Genomic DNA, 23,079 nt, shown 5'->3' with positions numbered 1-23,079 from the left:
TCTCCACCACTCAGCAATAACAAGACCATCCCAATTCCACAGTATCAGTGGAAGCCACAGTAATGAACAATAATGAAGAGTAATGAAGCCTTCATGCCCAACAGAGACCTAGTGGGGAGCCATAACTCTTAGTGAAAGGCCCATTCCTTTCAGGTGTCAACACAAGCATGGATTTCAACCCCTACCAGCAACAAGACAGCACCTTTCTCCCTCCCCCCCCCAACCCTACTTCCTCTGTCATACCTGTGTTAGAGACCTTCTAACACAGAAGTTCTAAGTAAGATTCAGAGTCCCAGCATAGTACTCCCAACATCCAAGTTTCAACAGAAAATCACTCTTCATCACAAGAATCAGAAAAATCACAACTTGAATGAGAAAAGAAAACTTATAGACACCAACACTGTAATGACAAAGTTGTTAAAGTTATTGATCACAGACTTTGAAGCAGCAATCATAAAAATGTTTTAGTGAGCAATTATGAATGTGCTTGGAACAAATAAAAATTAGGAAGTCTCAACAAAGAAAACAAAGCTATAAAAAAGAACCAAAAGAATATTGTAGAAATGGAAATACAGTAACAAAAAGAAAACAAAACAAAAAACTTAATGGATGACCTCAACAGCAGAATGGAAGGACAAAAGAATCAGTGATCTTGAACACAATCATACAAATTACCCAATGTGGAAGATAGAAAGGAAAATAGACTTTAAAAATGAGCTAAGCCTCAGATACTGTTAGTACAATAATAAGATACCTAACATTCACATCCTTGGAGACCAGGAAAGAAAGGAGAAAGAGGATAGGGCTGAAAAATGTATTTTAAAAAATAATAGCTGGAGCAGCCTGGGTGGATGATAGGACATCACATAATAATAAAAGGGTGGATTTACCAAGAAGATATAGTGATTCTAAATGGTATACACCAAATAATAGAGTTGTAAAGTATGTGAACAAAAACTGGTAGAACTGAAAGGAGAAATAAGCATATTGACAATTATAGTTGGAACTTCAAAACTCCTCTCAACCACTGATTGAACAACCAGAAAGAAAATCAGAAAAGGTATAAAAGAACTTAACAACATCATCATCCAACAGAAGCTGACACTCTGCCCAAGAAGAGCAGCATTCTTTTCTAACAACCATAGAACATACATGAGGCTAGGTCAAATTCTGCGCTGTGAAACAAACCTCAAGGAATTTAAAAGAATTAAATCATACAGAATGTATTCTCTGATAATAATGAAGTCAAACTAGACATCACTAGCAGAAAGATAACCGAAAAATAAGCCAAAACTTGGCAACTAAACAACACCCTTCTAAATAATTCAAGGGACAAAGACGAAGTTTCAATGAGAATCGAAAAACACATTGAACTGAGTGAAAGTGAAAATACAACATACTAAAACTTATGGGATACAGCAAAATCAGTGCTGAAAGGGAAACTTACAGTATTGGAAACTTATATTAGAAGGCAGGAAAATTCTCAAAAATCCAAGATCATATTTCAAGAACCTAGAAAAGAAGGAGCAAAATAAGCCCAAAGCAAAGAGAAGGAAGAAATAATAATGATAAGAGTAGAAAGCCATGCAACTGAAAACAGAAAATAGAGAAAATTGGTAAAAAACAAAAAGGTAGTTCTCTGGGGAAAATACAAATAAAATTGACAAATCAATGGCAAGACTAGCAAAGACAGAAGAGAGGACACGAATTAGTAATATTAGGAATGAGGGATCCCTGGGTGGCGCAGCGGTTTGGCGCCTGCCTTTGGCCCAGGGCGCGATCCTGGAGATCCGGGATCGAATCCCACGTCGGGCTCCCGGTGCATGGAGCCTGCTTCTCCCTCTGCCTGTGTCTCTGCCTCTCTCTCTCTCACTGTGTGCCTATCATGAATAAATAAAAAAAATTAAAAAAAAGTAATATTAGGAATGAAACAGTAATATCTGATAGCACTACAGATCCTGCAGACATCAAAATAATAATAAGAGAATACTACACACACAAATTTGACAACTCGGGTAAAATGAACCATTTTCTCAAAAAGTACCCCCAATCCCAACTCCCACAACATAGAACAGATATTATAAATAACCCTATACCTATTAAGGAAATTGGATGTGTAATTTTAAAGTTCTAGGAAAAAAATCTCCAGGCTCAGATTGTTTCATCACAAAATTCTACCAAACACTTAAAAAAAGAATTAACAGGATGCCTGGGTGGCTCAGCAGTTGGGCGTCTGCCTTCAGCCCAGGGTGTGATCCTGGAGTTTCCGGGATCGAATCCCACATCGGACTTCCTGCATGGAGCCTGCTTCTCCCTCTGCCTATTGTCTCTGCCTCTCTGTGTGTCTCTCATGAATAAATAAACAAAATCTTTTAAAAAATAAAAAATAAAATAAATTTAAAAAGAATCAACACCAATTACTATGCACTTTCTTCCCTACATTAGAAGAAGTAGAATACTTTCCAATTAATTTTAGAAAGTCAGTATTATCCTGATATCCAAATCAGACAAATACTGTCCTTCCCTTCCCCCCACCAAGAAAAAGAAAGAAAAAGAAAAAAAGGGAAGCTATAGTCTAATATCTCTCGTGAATATAAATGCAACAATCCCTGACAAAATATTAGCAGACAGAATTTAGCACTATGTCAGCTTAGAATTTTATACTGTGACCTAGTGGGTATTTATTTCTGGGATACAAGGAGGGTTCAACATTTGCAAATCAATCAATATAATCTACCATATTTATAGGCTAAATAAGAAAAACTACATAATCCTATCAACTGATGCAGAAAAAGTTCTTGACAAAATTCAATATCAATTCATGATAAAGACTCTCAGAAAACAGGAATAAAGAAGAACTTCCTCAAATTGATTTTAAAAAATTAAAAAGTAAATAAATCTATAACACCATACTTAATGATGAAGAGCTGAATGCTTTCCTTCTAAGAATAGGAATAAGGCAAGGATGTTCCACTTCACCATTGCTGCTCAACATAGTAGTGGAAGTTCTAGCAAATACAATGAGGCAAGAAAAAGAAAAAAAAAAACCAAAGAACTAAAGCCCCCTGTTTGCAGATGACATGATTCTCTATGTAAAAAAATCCCAAGGAATCCAAAACAGATCAACAAACTACCAAAAAACCTCCCAGAACAAATAAGTAAGTACAGCAAGGTCATGGAATAAAAGATCAACATACAAAAATCAAGTAAATCTCTACATACTAACAGTGAGCACATGTAAACAGAAATTAAAAATACAATAGGGTTTGCAATTGCCCAACAAGGTGAAACACTTAGGTATAAATCTAATTAACATGTTCAGAGCCTATATGATAAAAACTACAAAATGCTAATGAAAGAAATCAAACAAGATCTGAATAAGTGGCGACGCATACTGCACTCATAAATCGGGAGACCTCGCATAGTAACTAAGATGTCAATTCTTCCCAAATTGATATATAGTTTATAAATTGGGAGACCTCACATAGTAACTAAGATGTCAATTCTTCCCAAATTGATATATAGTTTAAACACAATACCTATCAAAATCCAGGCAAGGTTTATTGCAGATATACATAAGATCATCCCAAAATTTGTATAGAAAGGGAATGGAACTAGAATATATAGACATATATTCTATATTTGCATACACACATACACACACACACATGCAGGGATAATCTCAGAGGAAGCAGTCTACTAGTTTTAAGGCTTATTGCATACCTACAGTTGTCAAGACAGTGTAGTATTACTGGAGAGATGGATATACTGATCAATAGAACAAAACAGAGAAACCAAGAATACACCTCACATAAATACTGCCAACTGATTTTTGCAAAGATGCGAAAGCAGTTTAATGGAGGAAGGATAGTCTCCTTCAACAAACTGGATATTCAGGAGCAAAAAATGAAACTTAATCTAAACTTCACACATTATATGAAAATTAAGTTAAAATGGATCATGGACTCACATGTAAAATGTAAAACCTTTAGAAGAAAACATAGGAAACAATCTTCAGGACCTAGGACTTGATGGAAAGTTCTTAGGCTGGAAACTAAAGGCATGATTCAGAAAGGAAAAATCAAAAGATCAGATCTTATCAAAATTAAAAACTTTGCTCTCCAAAAGATCTCTTTAAGAAGATGAAAAGGCTAAGACAAAATACTTGCAAACCAAATGTCTGATAAAGGACTCACATCTAGAATTTCTGAACTCTCAAGACAACAGTAAAACATGGGCAAAAGATACGAAGGACACTTCATCAAGGAGGATATGTGAATAACATATAAGGACATGAAAAGGCATTCAACATCACTAATAATTGGGGAGATGCAAATTAATAATACCACAGTGAGATATCACTACACACCTATCAGAATTGTTTGGAAAAAAAGTACTGACAAGGATGGGAGAAACTGGCTCTATCATACATTGCTGTTGGGAAAGGAAAATAGTACAGCATTCCTGTAAAATAGTTTGGCAGTTTCTTAAAAAAACTAAACATATATGATCATGTGAGCTAGCAGTCCCCCTCCTGGGCATTAATTTCAGAGAAATGAACATGTATGTACAAGCAAAAACCTGTATGTATATTAATGTTCATAGCAGCTTTACTTGTAACAGTCCCCAGAAAGGAAACAACCACAGTGTCCTACAATAGGCAGATAATTAAACTGTGGTATATCCATACAATGTAAGACATCTCAGTAATAAAAACGAATAAATTGTTAATATATGCAGCAACTTGAATGGATTTCAAGGGCATTGGGCTGAGTAGAAAAAAAAAAAAACCTCAAGTCATAAGCTTGTAAGAATCAATTTATATGACATAACACTGTCTCAAAATGACAAAATAATAGAGATGGAGAAGAGATTGGTGGGTTTAGGGTTTAGGGATAGTGTGGGGAGGGAGGTGACTAAAAAGGGAAGAAACTTGTGTTGGAATAGTTTTGTCTTGATTGTGGTAGCAGTTACAGAAGTCTACAGGTAATGAGCTGACACAGAATTACACAAATACTTTACAACAAAGTAAAATCAGCTTCCTGATTTTTATTATTGTACTATAGATATATAAAATGTAACCAATGGTGAAAACAACCTGAAGGGTAAATAGGACCTCTCTGCACTACCTTCTGAACTTCCTGTGAATTTACAACTCAAAGGAAAATTTTTGTTTTAAAACATAGATTTTGAGGCCACACCCCAGATCAGGTGAATAAGAATTTCTAGGGAAGGAATATAGCCAACAGTATTTTTTCAAAGTTCGTGGGGGTAATTCTAAAGTGTGTTTAGGATTGGGAATCACTGGTAGCTAGTGGTATTACTGAAACTACAAGTGAGCAGCATACCTGTAAGTCTAGTGGGATAAGTGAAGAGATAACTAAATATGTGATATATTTTAAGTCTCCTGAGGGTGGTTGTTTTTTCCACCCTAATGATGAAGCCTTGGCATTTAAGCTGAATCCAAATAATGTGGATGGGATAATCAGCTATCCATTATGTTATAGACCATTTTATACAAAAATGCCAAACCCGATAGACTGTTCTTTGGATTCTACAGCATTTGGTACCAATGTTATAATTTTAAAACGCTAAGGAGCAATTACAATCACATTTAAATAGGCAGCAATTTTAGAAAATTAATGTTTCACAGAGTCCTCATTTTTGATGGGTAACAAAATGGGTTCAAGGGTGTTTTTAAAAAAAAAATTAACAAACTGTTGACAACTACCAACTATAACCCTGGGGGAATATATGACAATTATTTCCTATCTTGACCAGGGATTCTAATATATTAGTTACTTTTATTAATAATCACCAACCATTGCCTAGTAACTCTTTGTAATTAACTATTTGGGAAGCATGTTGAAGACATGGAATCCAAGGATTATTATGAGCCAATAAATGACAACCTGACCAACTAAATGCCTTGTGTCCTTAGCACCATCATCAAAAGATACTGCACTATGCATCTTCCTCAGCCAGGCCAGATTTAAAAATTTTTCAGAAAGAGTCCTCTGCCTTCAAAGGGTTTAAAACCTGTTTGAGGACTAGACGAAATATATAAACTTAAACAACAAGGCAAAGAAAGACATGGTGAAATCTGGACTAATAGAAAGTAGAAAGAGGCCAAAGTGCTTGTTTTCACTGGAGGTATTTTTATGAGGTGGGAAGGGAGTCTGCATCTCCTGGGCTCATTCATCCTGCAGATAAGCAGCTTCAACAATGTAGATCTATCCTCTCCGTAGGAGGGTTGGTTGCCCTTAGTTCTCACTTGTGGACTTAGATCCAAAACTGCAGCTGTTTTGAACCAAGAGGTTTGGCCAAAAAAGTGAAATGAGGCATAGGAAATCACCTCCTACCTAATTCTGGTCAACAGTTATGTCTTCTTTCCCCCCTAGCTCCAGAGTTTAAAGATTTTGCCTTACTCCAAAACCACGAATCCCTTCCATCTCTTCGTTTTCCTCCTCCTCCTTGCTCTTTCTCCCTAGCTCACTCCAAATAGGATCCTCACATACTCCCCATGCTAATTTAGAGCACTACAATTTCCCAGACTTTTCCGCCTCTTCTGGGAAGATTTATCTTTTTGGAAGAGCGATCTCATTCCCAACTTTAAGTTTCTGTCATAAAGTACGACTTAAAAAGCAAATGAGAACCACCGCGCTTTAATAAGGGATAGAGCGAATTCTTTTAAAGCAAGTCGTTTTGTGATTGTGGGAGGTAATCGACACCTACTCTGACATTCTTCTATAAGACAGCTGAGGTTTATCATTTTCGTTATTACGGCGATGAATTTTTCCTCCTTTGCTTTATGCCTTTTGGCAGGAGCCTCAGCTCTGCAGGTGTTGGCGCTGCAAGGGCTGAACCCAACCGCCAGTAGGTCGGCCGAGCCTAGCATGGGGTGTTGCCCAGCAAAACACAGAGCCCAGGGAGACCGCGACTGACGAAGGGCGCCTGCAAGCGCGCTTCGGAGGAGCCTGGGACCGGAGCCCTAGAAAACCAGAGCGAGTGCCCTTCCGGGCAGGGGGAACCCGCAGGAGCCTAAAAAGAGAGGGAGGGAGAGAAAGAGAGGGAGGGAGGGAGAAGGAGAGAGAGAAGAAAGAAAAGAGAGGAAAAAGAAGGAAAAGAAAAAAAGAAAAGGACAGAAAAAAAAGAGAAAGGAAAGGAAGAAAAAAAAAGAAAAGAAAGAAAAAAGAAAAGAAAAGAAAAAAGAAAAGAAAAGAAAGGAAAAAAGAAAAAAAAGAAAAGAAATGAGAAGAGAAGAGAAGGAAAGAGAAGGAAAGGGAAGGAAAAGAAAGAAGAAACCCACCCCCGCGCTCCTCAGCCCCGCGCTAGCTGCGAGCGCGCGGGCTGGCTGGGCTGCTCCAGCTGGAAGTCATTGTGCCGGCTGGCGTCTGCGTTGTCAAGACGACCGCCCGGCCGGCGCCAGCGGAGGGGGGAGGCGGGCTCGGTGAATGGGTGACGTCACGCGGCCGGCGCCAGGCAGTCTGGGCTGCGGAGCCAATGAATCAGCTGTCGGGGGAGGCGGCGCGGCGCGCGGGAGGAGGCGCAGGAATGCGCGGCCTGGGCGGGCGGGCGGGAGGTGCCTGCGCCTGCGCCTGCGCCTGCGCCTGCTCCTGTGCCTGCTCCTGCGCCTGCGCGCCCCGCCCCGCCCCGCCCCGCCCCGCCCCGCCCCCCAGCGGCCCGAGCGCCCCGGGCTCGCCTTCCCCGCGCCCCGCGTGCCTCGGCCTGGCTGGCTGAGGGAGCATCCGCTCTCCACTCGTTTCCACTCACCCACGAAAAAGGGAAAACCGAATAAAAACTTGTCGAGAAAGTGGGCTTTGAAAGTGTTGATGCCTCAGTTCGCTGGGGCCTTAACCGCGTGCCCTGCCCTGCGCTGGCATCACTACAGAGGACCCCGGAGGTTTGGAAAAAGCTCAGAATTGCACAGGGAAGAACGGAATGTAAAGTCTCGACGACTCAGGCTCGGAGCCGGCTGCCGTTGCTCCCGCGACTCCATTGTGTCCTTCCTGGACGGCGCTTTTGAGGGTCCGGAAGGCAAGTGCACGACTCCAAAAGGCGCCAGGGTTTCGGGGCTTGTGTTTTGGTTGCCCTCCCTGCACCTTGCTGTCTGCTGCGCGGTGACCTCCCGAAGACCAGGGGTCACGGCCGTTTCTGGATCCCCAAGATGCAGGCTCTCAGGTGGCTGGTAAAGACCATGTGATGGATCATCTACACTGCAAGAGCCAATGATCTCTGGGTAAAGGCTGGAGTAAAATGAATACCCTTGAATTCCTAAACATCTATTTTGGGCGCTTACTTACCGGTTTTTGGCGGCGTCCAAGATTGATGATGCATTGTTACTGACGCTGGACAACTGGGGGAGTGTGCCCGAGTACGACAGAGGATGTCAACTCTGCCCTCCCTGCTGTAGTCCTTTCTCTCTCTGGGCCTCCCGTTTCTTCATCTGTAAAAGAAGTCGACCCTGGGAGATGTTCTCTCAAGGCCTCTAAAGTGCCTCTCTCTCTGTCTCTCATGAATAAATAAATAGAATCGTTAAAAGAAAAAGACCTCTAAAATGCTAGAAGCCCACCACTGTATCAACCTTTAAAATTAAATTTTGGGTTCACTATCCCTCCAGTTGCATTTGGTAAACGCGATGATTACTGTTTCGTTCAACAAACAGCTCACGGTGAACTGCTAGGTGAGTATTAAGTACTAGAAGGTTTAGTTAAAGATTTTTAAAGTTAGAAGTTCCATACATGCAACTCTCAAGGACGAATGAGAAAAACCTACCCAAACACCAAAGAGCTGGAACACTATGAGATTTTACTGCTGTTGCGCATCAATAGAAATTTCATGTCATTCCCTGTTTCTCTGTGTTCTAGGATCCCTGAACTGAAAGCACTTCCTATGCAAGAAAGAAAGAAACTAGAAAACAAAAGTGGGGTCCCCGGGTGTCTCAGTTGGTTAAAGATCTGACTCTTGGTTTCAGCTCAGGTCATGATCTCAAAGTCCTGAGATAAAGCTCCATGCCCAACAGGGAGTCTGCTTCAGTTTAGATCACCCCCTCTCTTTCTCCCCCTCTCCCTGCATGCTCTCTCAAATAAATTGTTTTTTAAAAAGTAAACAAAAGACGCTAATAAGCTGTTATAGACCAGTGCATCTCAAAGTTACAGGTGCACTGAGTCACCTGCCATCTGCTTGAAACGCAGACTGTGGGGAGGCCTGGGATACTGGATGTATATAACAAGCATCCAAGTGATGCTGGCTCGTGGACCATACTTTTAATAAAGAGGGTCTATACTACAAAGTACCAAGGAACTCCTAAATCAAGAATATGATGGAGGTAAACCGGTAATATGTCCCAAAACCTCAAGGTGAACTTGAGCCAGGTAACTGAGGATATGTTGGGGGAGGGGAATGAAAACGCTTATAGGAGAGCAAATGGCATAAAAACCATCATTGGAGGGAAAAGAGCATGGATTAAGTGAGGCAGTGGAGAGGATTTTGTTTGACTTCAGTTAAGAAATACTTTAGGGAACTATAAAAGATGAGATCTGTTATTTACGAGTGGGGTGAGTAGTATGACAATAAACCAGGGAACTTACAATTTCAGAGTTGAAAAGCTCTCAGAAGTTATCTATCCCAACAATTGGGTGTGGATGAGGAAACTGTGCAACAAAATGATTTCATTAGGTGATGGTAGGGTGGGGTGAAGCCAAGCTGAGGAATTTAGGTTGCATACATTCTGTAGACAGCCAAGTCCTTGATAGAAGGAAAACCATTTGTATTGTGGTGCAAATGGAACCATGCAGGAAAAAATGAAAGCAAGAGAGACAGGCCTATAGGAAATAATTTAACAGTTGAAGCATGGGTTTGGGGGCAAGGTCTGTTCTAGGGAGATGAGGAAATGAAAGGTTTAATCTGAAAAACTTTGTTCATAAATTAAAGGCTGGAAGCAGTTGATTAAGTCACCTTATACTATAAGAGAATTTCCTCCATCCCTCTCCATTCTAACATAATGTTTTTCAACTCTGACTCTATATTAGCATCACCCCTAGGAGCTTAAAAAATAATAATAAAAAAAAAGGAACACCTGGGCCCCACCCCACATGAATTTAATCAGAATCTCTGGGAGTGGAGCCCTGGCATCAGTATTTTTAAAAGCTCCCCAGATGAATATAATGTGCAGCCAGTGTTGAGAATCACTAATCAGATATATAGTCACCAGCTCATTTCATAGACTTCATTTCTGTCCCTGAATATTTCCCCAAGTGTTAACTATTACACTGGCACTAGATCATTTTTGATACTTAGTGTGTTTTGTGGTGGGTTTTGATGTTTTATAGCATATTCCCTAAGTTCAATGTCTTCTACCCCTCATTAACTGTCATGACTTAGTTGTGAGCATATCCTGATACCTCTCATTTGCAAGAAAAGGAAAAGTGATTTGGCATATTATTGGATAGAAACGATAGATCCGGTTTATGAACCTATATGGTACCACAGTGTGGCAGTGCATTGCCTTGCAGCCATTTTATTTGATTTTCCTTTTGCCTTAATAATCTGCATCAACAGGCTCTTTAGGATTAGAGTTGATGAAAGAAGTACTTAAAATCGCTACTTGGACTCTTGGAACTTTTTGGTCTTCTCTCAAAAATTAGTTTTTGCCAAAAAAAAAAAAATCATGAAAGTGAGATATTCTTGTGGCTTTTTCCTTGATTACTAACAACCTTTAAACCTTCACAGATTCATTTATTCTTCTAAAATTAATTGAGTACCTACTATGTGTCAGGTACTTTTTCAGGCTTGAGGATTCCAAGAAGGAAAAGCATTTTCTCTGCTCTCAAAGAGGAACAGATAAGCACAGTTAATTTCAGGCATTCTATTTATTCAGTTTGGACACTTAACAGGTACTTGGTTTTTCTACATGATCTTACAGTTCCATTTTGTGAGTACTTTACAAAATTCTTCAAAAACCAAAATATAGAGAATATTTTCCCCTCTCATTCTCTTTCTACATTTGCCTAATTGCACAATTACACCCCATGAGAGTCACTATTCTTAATTTTTGAGATATCCTTCCAGAGTATTTTTATGAGTAAACAAGCAAATGCAAATATATTCTTTTTTTTTTTTCACTGTTCCGTATCTTTTTAATTTAAAAGTACTCGTGAAGGGGGTTCCTTCTATATCAAATATATTCTTTTTCATTTTGTTCTTCCTCCATAATATTCTGTTGTCTGGAAGTACCCATAATTTATGTTACTGTTATTGATGGTGAGCTAGGTTACTTCCAATCTTTTATTACAAAGCTACATAAAAACCCTGTATCTGTTTCATTTTACACATGTGGGAGTTTATTTGCTTTTGTTTTGTTTTGTTTTACCAAGATAGAGAGGGAGAGACAGAGGGAGAGAGAGAGAGAGAAAATCCCAAGGAGGCTCCATGCCCACCACGGGGCCAAAACTGGGGCTCGATTTCATGACTCCCAGACCATGACCCATGCTGAAATTAAGAGTTAGACCATTAACTGACACAGCCACCCAGGCACCCCCGTATGAGTTTGTGGAGTAAATTCCTCCAAGTGAAGTCACTAGGTCTTTAAAGAGTATATGTTAATTTCCTCAAGATAAATTCATAGGCATGAGATTGCTAGGTTGAAAGCTGTAAATATTTTTAAGTTTTTTGATACTGACAAATCATCCTGTACCAATTTATTTTCTCATTTGCATAGTACATAAGTACCCATTTCTCTGAAACCTTGCCTGTACTAGAAACAATCTTTCTTTTTTTTATGAATTCTTGTTCATTTGATAAGTAAAGAATGATATGTATTTGTATAAATATATATTTTAAATAATATGGTATACCATTTAACTATATATATACATATATATACTAATATATATGTTTGATATGTGTCTTTAATCCTTATTTAAACACTATTTTCACTTAAAAATCTACAGAGGCTTTAAAAATCATGTGATAATATCAATCTTTTATGGGTTTTTTTAAGATTTTATTTATTTATTCATGAGAGAGACAAAGAGACAGAAAGAGGCAGAGACACAGGCAGAGGGAGAAGCAGGCTCCATGCAGGGAGCCCAATGTGGGACTCGATCCCGGGACTCGATCCTGGGACTCGATCCTGGGACTCCAGGATCACGCCCTGGGCCGAAGGCAGGCACTAAACCACCAAGCCACCCAGGGATCCCCTCTTTTATGGTTTTTGTTTGTTGCTTTAACACATAAAAAAAGCCTATGCCACTCTAAAATCATAATAGTATTCACCTTTATCTTTTTCTAGTACCTAAGGATTTTAAGTAGTGTTTAAAACCCAAATAAGCCATAAATATGAGTACATAACTCTGAGTACTTACAAATGCTTTATACCTACAATGTAACTATCTTTTCTGTTTTAAGAAAACTTTTGTATTCTTTTTAAAATACAGATAACTAGAAAAGGTAGCAAGGGGGACTAAGACTATCCAGTGCCGCATCAGCCTGAGACAATCCCTATTAACATTTAGAGCAAATCCAGTTAGTTTTTTATGCATAAACACACACACACACACACACACACATCGGTTTTCTTTTTTAAAAAAAAAATTGGTATTATGCCCTGCATATATTTTATGCCTGCTCTCCACCACCCCCATCTCAGCCCGTTAGCCACACAAGTGAATATCTATGTCAGTGACTCTACATTCTCATCACTAGTAACCCATTGTATGTTGGAGAACCCCCTCATAAGATCATTTCAGCTCCAAGAGAAAGAAGCCTAGGCAGAAGCACTCCAGGGGAAATCTCACCTGTCTCTTTGATGTTCATCTGGCCAGAACTTGTGGCAGCAGTTTAAACCTATTGTTTCTCAAAGAATTTCAGTTTCTTTGAGGGAATAACTGCCAGGAAAAAAAAAAAAAAAAAAAAGGAAGGAAGGATAAGAAGAAAGGAAGGAAGGAAGGAAGAAAGAAAGGAAAGGGAAAAGGCGAAAGAAAAAGAGAGAGACTGGCTAACATAGTGGTCAATCATTAACCTGCCCTAATAAGGGAGACCACTGTGAAAACCAAAATCACTTTATTTGCAAGACACGATTCAAAATATTCTTCTAGACTTGTGTGCTTCCTTTCACTTTCCCACACCGGTTCTTTTCCCCCTACCAGTACATCTCCTTTCAGATAATTTTAAATGTTTGTCCCTTATGTATTTCTTACCAAAAATAATGACATGCTTTGCTCTCCCAGAGATCTGACCTTAGGTTTGTTCTAGTTGCAATACTAGTATAGACCATCTCATCAATTATGAATGTATTCATGTGTGTGGAAGCAAGAGTAGGCCAGTGATAATGTTACCTTTTTCTGGAGACTTACCCTTATAAATAAATAATGAGATGTTTCTGCAAAGTGCCTTTAGCAAAGGCAGGGGAAAGCATTACTTCTCAGACTGAACATTTTAAAGATTAAAAACTGATATTAAACAAAAGTAATACCAAAGTTTTCTCAAATGGATGTAAACAATTTATGTGGAAAAAATAAACAAAATGAACTGGAAATTCTATAATGCTAAATTGTGTGGCCAAAGTTCTCTAGCTGGCAAGTATAAAATCAAAGTGAACAAATTAGAAGATCTAAAATAGATATGCTGGGAAATTTATGCTTGGATATGCAGGGAAATTTATCTACCTCCAAATATCTTATGCTGTTCATTAAAAATAAATAAATCGCACTAAAAATTTTTAAAGATAACATTTTTGATACTAGCTACATTCTTACCTATTAAGTATAATACTGAAAAACTCTGAAAATAATTTCAATGAGTAATATAACACAGCAGTATGTATGATACATTTTTATTATTATATATCTATAACCTCATATTAGGTTTATGTATTAAGCTAGATATTCAAGTCTAGGAACTAATTCAAATAGCTTTCCGAAGTATAACAAGTGCTAGCTTCCCAAGTGGATCTGTTCTGTACTGTAGATTCTAGTCCCATTGCTAGCAAAGTAGAAAATGCTTTGTGGTTGCCACTAGAGGGCAAATAGCCTCCTGGACTTCTCTTTGACCAAGGAGCATCTCTCCAGGCAGCCAAAGTTTCAGTGTCTCATAAACCTAGTTTTAATTCTGGCATTGCCAACGTCTAGTCAACCCAGTCTCAGCAAGCTAAGAACTTTTTAAGTCAAGACTTAAATGTGCTCTTTTACCATTTTACCAAATGGACAGATCTTTTGCCTGAGTGCACTAACTCCTGACCTTCTTATCCTAACCCTTTCCAATCTAAATCTTAAACCTCACTGCTCTGCCACTTAGGTGAGCTAATATCATAGCGTTCTTAGATCTCAGAGTGGCCCAAGACACCCTTTCCAATCTGACCAATCTCTGCTTACCTCTCCAATCTCATCTCCTACTGCTCTCTGATACTCCCTCTGCCTTGTACCACTTTACAATTGTTGGCAGGTCCTTAAACATACCACATCATTCCATACTCCCATTCAGGCTATTTCCTCTACCTGGGATGCTGGCATTATCCACCACATGTTTTTGAAGACTTGGTTCAGATATCACCTGTGAGAAGCCTTACAGTCTCTGCTGATCCCTTTCTTCCCCTTCTTCTTTTTCCTAAGCAATAGATTTAGTGTCTCCCTTCTCTCTACTCCTCCAGCATCTTGCACACCCCTCTGTTAACAATGCTAACTCTACTTACTATTGGGATTATGTTTGGCAGAGTATGAACATTCAGTCTCAACTGTTTTGTCTTTTCTTTTTTTTATTAGAAATTGTTAGGCATTCTGAAAGGATGAAATATGAACACCCCCTCTCCTGTCCAGGATGCAGATTCCAACAATTGTGGGTTTTGAATACTCTGCTCTTTCTGCCTTTAAAAAGGAGGTACAGGATTTCTGCTGATGAAAAATTGGATGTCATTGCTAATTAAAAGAAATATTTGGAATCTAGAGAGACCGAGGAAGACTGGAAAAGGTTTTGAGAGGCCAAACATTACTGCCCAGAGTCAAAGAAAGTGTGAAAGTACAGCCACTGTCACCGCCAGGAGGTGTCCCAGGAGGGGCACTGTTGAAATGTGCCCGAGCCCTAATGAACTAACTCTTCGCAGCTCCCAAGAGAGGACCATCTAGTTGAATCGGATTCCTGCCTTTACTAGACAAATAATCATGGGGTATGATTCTCAGCATGATTAAGTATTTTAGTTTAGTTATTTTTTTCCCAAGCACAAACACACAACTCCTCAAAGCTATCAAAGAACATTGAACACAAGAAGTATCTGAGAAATCATCCCAGGCAAGAGACATGGCAACTAAAGGTAATGTGGTATTCTGAGTGGGATCCTGGAACAGAAAAAGAGTATTACCTGAAAACTAAGGAAATGTGAATAAAGTGTAGACTTTTGTTAATAATAATTATCAGGGTTGGTTCATTAATTATAATTTTATATATATATATATATATCATATGAAAGTAAGATACTACCACCAGGGGAAACAGTGCATGGGGTTTATGGAATTTTCTGTATTCTCTTACCCAATGTCTCTGTAAATCTAAAAGTGCTCTAAACATTAAAGTTTATGAAGAATAAACAGGGAGGAGAAGGAGGAGGAAAAAGAGAAGGGGGAGGAAGAGAAAAAGGAGAAGAAAAAGAAAAAGAAAACCCTAACCTTTGAAAATGTCTCCTTCAAAACTCTCAGGACACTGGAAGCATTCAATGCACCTGCAGCCATGAATCCCATGAGTGCAGGACCAATTCATGCTGATATCTGCAGTGCCTGGTTTTATTTATTTATTTTTAAAGGTTTTTATTTATTTGTGAGAGAGAGAGAGAGAGAGAATGCGAGCAAGGGGAGGGGAAGAGGCAGAGGGAGAAGCAGACTCCCCGTTGAGCAGGGAGCCAGACACAGGGCTCCATCCCAGGACCCTATGATCATGACCGGGGCTGAGATCAAGAGTCAGGTACTTAACCAACTGAGCCACCCAGGCACCCTCCCACATCTGGTTTTAATATTTGGTACATGCAAAGTTGTTGAGTTAAAATTTCTTTCCAATAAGGAAGTAGCAAGCGGTGGTAAAGAGAACACTTTTTCTTCTGATACATAAAACTATAAAATATATTTTGTTTGCTTAAGTCGATAAAAAAAAATTTGTAGGCCTATCCAGTTCAACAGCTTTTGCCCTGACATTTAGGAAAAATGTTATAAAACAAACTACTATCTCAGTGCAGAAAAAAAAAATCAAACTCCATTCTTAAAAATGTTACCATTTTTCTGTTGTTCACCTGGAGGAAAACCATCCTTATAATAATGAGATATTAAAATTGAGGCAGAAAATACATAGAGATCTGGTATAAAATGTCTAAATAGTTTTAAGTAAAGAATGAAGGTTCAGTTTCTTTTCATATAAAAGGGAGCAAACATATAAAAATTATCCTAAGTACTAATATTTGAAGTACATAGGGTAAAAATAGAAAGTGCTCATATATTTTTGATATAAAAATTGTTCTCTTGTATGTTTTTTAGTTTAGTGAAAAATCTCTTGGCAAGTGATACACAAATAGCATTTCTTCTATGAGGGATATTTCAAAATAATTTGGAATATAGACATTGTATTTTTAAATTTAAATATCTCATGACCTTTGTCTTTCAATATGGCAATATGGTAGACATTTACACGAAAAGAAGGTGTGGAAGAAAGGACTCATATGTGGAATATAATAAATAGTGAAAGGGACTAAAAGTGAAAGGAGGTAAACTGAGTGGGGAAAAATTAGAGAGGAAGACAAACCATGAGAGACTCCTAACTCTGGGAAACAAGGGGTTGCATAAGGGGAGGTGGATGGGGGATGGGGTGACTGGATGACAGGCACTAAGGAGGGCACTTGATGAGATGATGAGCACTGGGTGTTACACTATATGTTGGCAAATTGAATTTAAATAAATTTAAGAAATTTAAAAAATTAAATTAAAAAAAAAATGAAGAAAGGAAAGATGGCCAAAAAATAAAGGTTCCAGATAATGAATTCAAAAATGTTTCTTCTGCCAGCGTTCTGTGCAATGACTGAAGCAGTTGGGGTCTTGCTGATGACTCAGGACTCTGCTAAGCTGTCTTGCTTATCACAAAAGAGGCTATCAAGCACACAAATATAAAGCTGTAAATCTCTCTCCCGGGCAAGGAAGTAAAAAAAAAAAAAAAAAAAAAAAAAAACCTAATAGAATTTTTAGTTTGAACAGACAATCCATACTGATATTTTTGATACAGTGTGAGAAAAGTAAAAAGGTCATTTTTTGGTACTCTCAGAATAAATGTAAATCAATGATGTTTCAAAATATACTTTCTTCCAGGTATAGATTAAAATATATTCCAGATAATATATTAAACTATATTAATCTCAGAAGATGCTAATTAACTCCATGAGATAGATGTGCTAATTAATCACGAGATGAATTTTCCATTTCTCTTTTAAAATGAATAAAAGCAATTAGTAAAAGGAGACAAGGAGGAAATGCATGTGATGAGAGGCAACAGGTTGGAAAGAGCTCTAGGTCATAAAGAGAGGAAAGAAGACCAGGTCCTTACCTGTGCCAACAAATCTGAGTGAACTATCATGTTTACTCTATGTGCCTACTGTGCTTGGGTATTACATACGCATTTTCTAAGTTTCTTGAAAACTTCAACAAATTGATTACCCATATTTTAGAAATGAGAACTATAACATTCAGAGAGCTTAGTACTTGGTCCAAGGTCATCCTCTTCCCTATCCAATAAGAAATAGACCCAGGTGTCAAACCTAGATCTATCTGATCCCATAGATTATTATATTAGTACCTACTGTACTATCCCTCAGCATTTCCTTGTTAAAACATTTCAAGTCTGATTTTAGATTGGAGATTTTATAAGTTAATTCATATTTGTTAGAGTTACTGAAAGTCTAAACTCATTTTATTGACGCTAATTGCATCATTTCCAGGATGCCTGGGTGGCTCAGCCGTTGAGCACCTGCCCCTGGCTCAGGGCATGATCCCGCGGTCTCAGGATTGAGTCCCACATCGGGCTCCTTGCCTGGAGTCTGCTTCTCCCTCTGCTTATGTCTCTGCCTTTCTCTCTCTCTGTCTTTCATGAATAAATAAATAAAATCTTTTTTTTAAAAATTGCATCATTTCCCTCATCTTTTTTGATCTATAATCTTTGCTATCCTTTCTGGTCCATAAAGAAAGATTTCATTACTTTTGCCAAATGCTTTATGCTATATACCATAAACCAGGACAATTTTTAGTAGACCATTATGCTATAGCTACACTCAGAATGTGCAGAGCAGTAGTTAAAGTCTGATTTCCTATATATGTTTTTATGGCTCAGTTTTAATTCTGTAAATTTCTTGTGGTTGATTATTATTGTTTCCAGTCCTCTGTAGATATTTTTCATCTTGTCTTTTACCTTCTTAAAATATGAGTGTTGGTTGTTTTAAAGTCTTTGTATGAAAACTCTATTATCTAGAACACCTGTGAGTCTGTTTCTCTAGGCTACTTTTCTTCTGGATTTTGATGACATCTTGTCTCCTTGTTTCTGGTTACAAGGCACTGTATGTGAAATTTATCAAGAGACCCTAAATAATGCTATTTTCCTCCAGAGAGAATGTGCATATGCTTTTACCAGGCAGCTAGGTTAGCGGCACTAGGAACCCCTACACACCCTAGCCCAGTTGCCAAATGGAGGTCATCTGATGTTGGGCTCCCGTTCCTCCAAGAATTGATCTATTTCCAGCTCACTGTCATTTCTGGAGATAGGCTTTCTCGATCCAAATTGACTGCTTGAAGTATTTACCAAGATCCCCCCTCCTTGGCAAACTATGATCTCCAATTTTTGGTCTCCCACCTCCATGAATCTGCCCAAAGCTTTGTCAGATTGCATCCTCTCAGCCACAGATTTCAGAATTAGTAATCACTTTAGGGAAAAGTATATCCAAATATCAGGCTCACCCCTAACGACTCTCATCCTTTGTCAGATCTTGACCTCACAATTCTTCATTCCTTGCTGGTTCTGCAATTATTTTAGATTTTTTTATTTTTGTATTACTTAGTCCAGCTTCTCTAGCTGCTCTTGGTGGGAAAGCAGATCTAAAACAACCCAGTCTATCATTCCTGGAAGTGGTTTTACCCATACAGTATCCACTGTGGGTTTTTAAAAATTATTTATTGTCAATACAAAAATACAGCTTCTTTTAAAAATTTAGATATTTGGCTTCTAATGAAAAAATAAAAGTTATAGCAAACTGACCCCAACTCCTGCATGTTACAATCTGTTGATTGGAGTAAGGGCTGTCATCTTGAGATTGATCAGGAATGATTCTATTTCATAAGACTTTCCAACATCCTAGTTCAGTACACCAGTCACCTTTGTTCATTTCTGCTACTTTCCTGGCTCCTAATAACATTTGCTTTTGTGACCCCTGGTTCCAGTGACTGTTTATAAACTTGCAACAGGGGTCCAAAAAGGCTAACTAAAGTTCTTTTCCCAGAATACAGATATTTTGCTTACTCCCATTGATAACCCTCAGAACTAAAGAAATTTCTGTCCACAGAATATGGTTGATGTAAATCACACATCATTTTTATAATGTATTCTGCAACAAGTTTGCATCCATAAACATCTCTCTTACTTGCTAAGTCACAAATTTTGATTATCTCACTCATGACCAAGCAATTCTAATCTGGAGATTGCTTAAAGACTTACAATTTCTTCTTTAATTGAGTCTCATTTCCTTGTTTCCTCAATTGAACTGATTAAATATTTGTGCATGGAATTTTGCAAAAATTAATTTGGGTGATAGTGAGTGTTCAGTTTTGGAGGAAAGGCCAACTTTCCCATGCATTCTCTCCACAGCTGGCAAATATTCATTCTGTCTCTAAACCCATCAAATATATATAAGAAGACACCTTGTACCAGGCACCATCCTAAATGCTGAAGATGCTAAGACGAATAAGACATAGTCCCAGAACCAGAGAAGCTCACTGTAATAGGAAGACAGACACAGAAAACAATATTTGGGTTTTTGTTTTGTTTTTTTATAAGACAATATTTGTAACACTCCAGGATGACTATGACAATGGAGTTGTGAATGAAGACCTATGGGAGGTATGTCTGAAGAGTAGGGGAAAGAAAAAAAGGCTTTTCAGAGGAAGTAGCATTTCAATGTGCCCTTAAAATGATGATATTGGTGTTAGGTAGAGAATAGGAAAAAGGTTTTTATGGTTTCTTGTGTAAACCATCTTTCCCCAAAACTCCCCCTGGCTCCCCTGCCTCAAATTCTTTCCTCTAGCAATCTATTCTCTAGATTGACATTTCCAAAGCAAAATCAGAGCATTGGTTTCCCAACCTCTTCATGATTAATTCAGACCCTTCAGGTGACATACAATGCCTTCATCATTTTGAACCCTCTCCCATATACCAAGTCCCAGCTCCTGCTTCCAGTCAGGACATGAACACTCAAAAGATGATGCTACTTCATGCTTCCATGTCATCTGCATGAGTTTCCTCTGCCTTATCATGGCATCCATGCTTCCTTCTACAGTTCTTCAGGAATACATTTTTTAGCACCTGCCCACTGTGCAATAAAGCCTGACTATCTTACCTTGGTTCATTTAAAAGACTCTGGATCAAATAGTTCAGCCCAGTGCTTAGCACGGAGAGGTTCCCAATATCCTTGGGTTGGGGGTGAATGAATGAATCAAAGAAACAAACACTGTGATGCTTATTGTAACGACAGGTCAAGGGAGAATGGATAAGTTGGAAGGAGATGAAATACACAAGGTACTATCTATGTATGAAGATAACTGTATCTTAGGATATTATATACACATGTTCCTATAGATGATACTACTACACCTCTGAGATACTGTCCTTCACTTAACTAGAGGAATGTTTCATGGTAGACAGATTTTTCAATATTTTGACTTAAAAGAACCTTTTATATTCTGATAATAAAGGAAAATACCAGCTGACCTGACAGCAACATCACAAATATAAATGGCTTGAAATAAAACATAATGATGGTTACATCCTTGAAGTCAAGGTTTCTCCAAGGCTTACAACTCTGCTATTTCTATTTACTCTTCCTCATTCCAAATCTCAGTCACTATCCCATTATAGCTCTAACTCTGGTCCTAATTTTTCTCAACAGTTGGAACTTTAGGCCCAATTTGGTATCTTGGATTGGATCCTTGAAAGGGAAAAGAACACTACTGAAAAACCTGGTAAACTCCAAATAAAGACTGTAGTTAATAGTAAAACAATAAGGTTAAGTTCTTAATCATCACAAATGTACCATAGTTTTGTAAGATGTTAGCATCTGGGGGAACTGAGTAAAGGGTGCACAGGAGCCCTCTGTTCTATCTATGCAACTTTTCTGTACACCTAAAACTATTCCAAGTAAAAAGTTTATTTTTTTAAAAAAAAGTTGGAGTGTGGCAAGAATTATATTCAGAGCATACATATCACCTACAGAGAAATCAAATTCACTCTGATTGACCCATGATATAATCCTACAACCTAATAGGTCTTAAGCACCCCAACAATGCAGGGTATTAATGGCTTCCTTTATAAACATCTTTCTGTGTCTCTCTTTGCCTTCCAGACTGACTGGATTTTGTATTTGTTTTCTGTTTGGTTGGTTTTGTGTCGTCTTGTTTTGCTTGTAGTTTTTATTTAAATTTCAGTTAGTTTACATACAGTGTGATATTAGTTTCAAGTGTACAATTCAGTGATTCATCACTTCTATACAACACTGGTGCTCATCACAGCAAGTGCCCTCCTTAGTTCCCATCACCTATTTTATTTGTATTCCAGGGAAAATTCACATGTATCTCATTTTATATGCTTATTGTCTTTACCTAGAACTGATATTCCCAGGATCCCTCATTAAGCTAGAAATATTACTAGGAAATAATCCATACTCTTTTAATAATAACACTATATAAAGAACAGAAAAAAATAAAAACATTTATAGTAAATTCTTTGGTGGTATATTTTTCTTTTTTTCTTTTTTTTTTTTTTTGTTGTTGTTGTTCCCAGTAATTCACGTTTCATGTTGTAGAATTCATGTTGTGAAAAATTCAGGAAAGGAAGACAAAAAATTATTTTGTTGTATTTTTAAAAAAATGAACCCTTAATTTGATAAAGGGAAAAGGAAACATTCAATGCATTGTCATTATATGGCATTTAAGGTGACTGTGGAAACAGAACAAAAGGCTAATTTATGTTATGCTAAGCAGATGTTTCTGGGTAATGTCAGGTAAACAGTACACAACTTAACATAGCGGGAAGCACATTTTACCAAGTTACTTCCATGGTTTGCACCTACACAAACACAATCTACATAACTGAGAACCCAAAATTTTAAAAATCCAATGACTTGACAACTCAGATAATTAGCAAAACTAGCTGCATTATCTGCATTGTAGAGAATCAAAGTCTAATGATAAAGTAGTAAAATGATTACACCAAAAATCACAGGCCAGTCAAGGCGCCTCTTCTCCTAAAATCTACCAGGAAGAAGCATTCTCTCCAAGAACATGAGAAAATATCACGCTCCTGAATGCGATTTGGAAATCCACGGGCAAAAAGGATCAAAGAGAGGAGAGGCAAGAGACAATGACTTAAGGGAAGGGAGAAGAAATGTGTGGGAAATATCAGAAAGGGAGACAGAACGTAAAGACTGCTAACTCTGGGAAACGAACTAGGGGTGGTGGAAGGGGAGAAGGGCGGGGGGTGGGAGTGAATGGGTGACGGGCACTGGGTGTTATTCTGTATGTTAGTAAATTGAACACCAATAAAAAAAAAACAAAAACAAAAACAAAACAAAAAAAAAGAGACAATGACTTATATGGGAAGAATTTGGTTTGACCCCCTACAAAGCAAACAGGCAAGTGAGGAGACCAGACCTATAACCCAGATTTTCTGGATTGCTGTCAGAGCCGTGTCCTGCCCACAGTGGGGGAAGTGCAGAAATACATGTGACCTCATAGACCACCTGGCAAACACCTGATAGGGCCAGTCAGAGCTGAAAGGAAGGTGACAAATAAAATAGGTGTT

General features: G+C 38.2%; 2 long non-coding RNA genes across 43 annotated transcripts in view; one reads left to right on the top strand and one right to left on the bottom strand.

Moving 5' to 3' along the window:
- Positions 1-23,079, bottom strand: part of LOC144306781 (uncharacterized) — a 350,851-nt gene that overhangs the window by 313,200 nt on the left and 14,572 nt on the right. For 25 of the 42 annotated variants that reach the window (XR_013373854.1, XR_013373855.1, XR_013373856.1 and 22 more), the window contains exon 1: positions 6,736-7,303. The exons of 5 other annotated variants lie outside the window; for them this stretch is intronic. This is a non-coding gene — a long non-coding RNA (uncharacterized LOC144306781). 12 more of the 42 variants (XR_013373851.1, XR_013373890.1, XR_013373887.1 and 9 more) reach the window with 3 other exon arrangements.
- On the top strand, positions 7,675-22,738 carry LOC144306783 (uncharacterized). The gene is made up of 3 exons (XR_013373894.1): positions 7,675-8,683; positions 14,760-21,242; positions 22,537-22,738. It is a non-coding gene; the product is annotated as an uncharacterized LOC144306783 (long non-coding RNA).

Source organism: Canis aureus, chromosome 37 (assembly GCF_053574225.1).
Source record: "Canis aureus isolate CA01 chromosome 37, VMU_Caureus_v.1.0, whole genome shotgun sequence".
Classification (NCBI taxonomy): Eukaryota; Metazoa; Chordata; class Mammalia; order Carnivora; family Canidae; genus Canis; species Canis aureus.
Note: the sequence above shows the minus strand (reverse complement) of the source record. Positions and strands in the feature narration are given on the sequence as shown.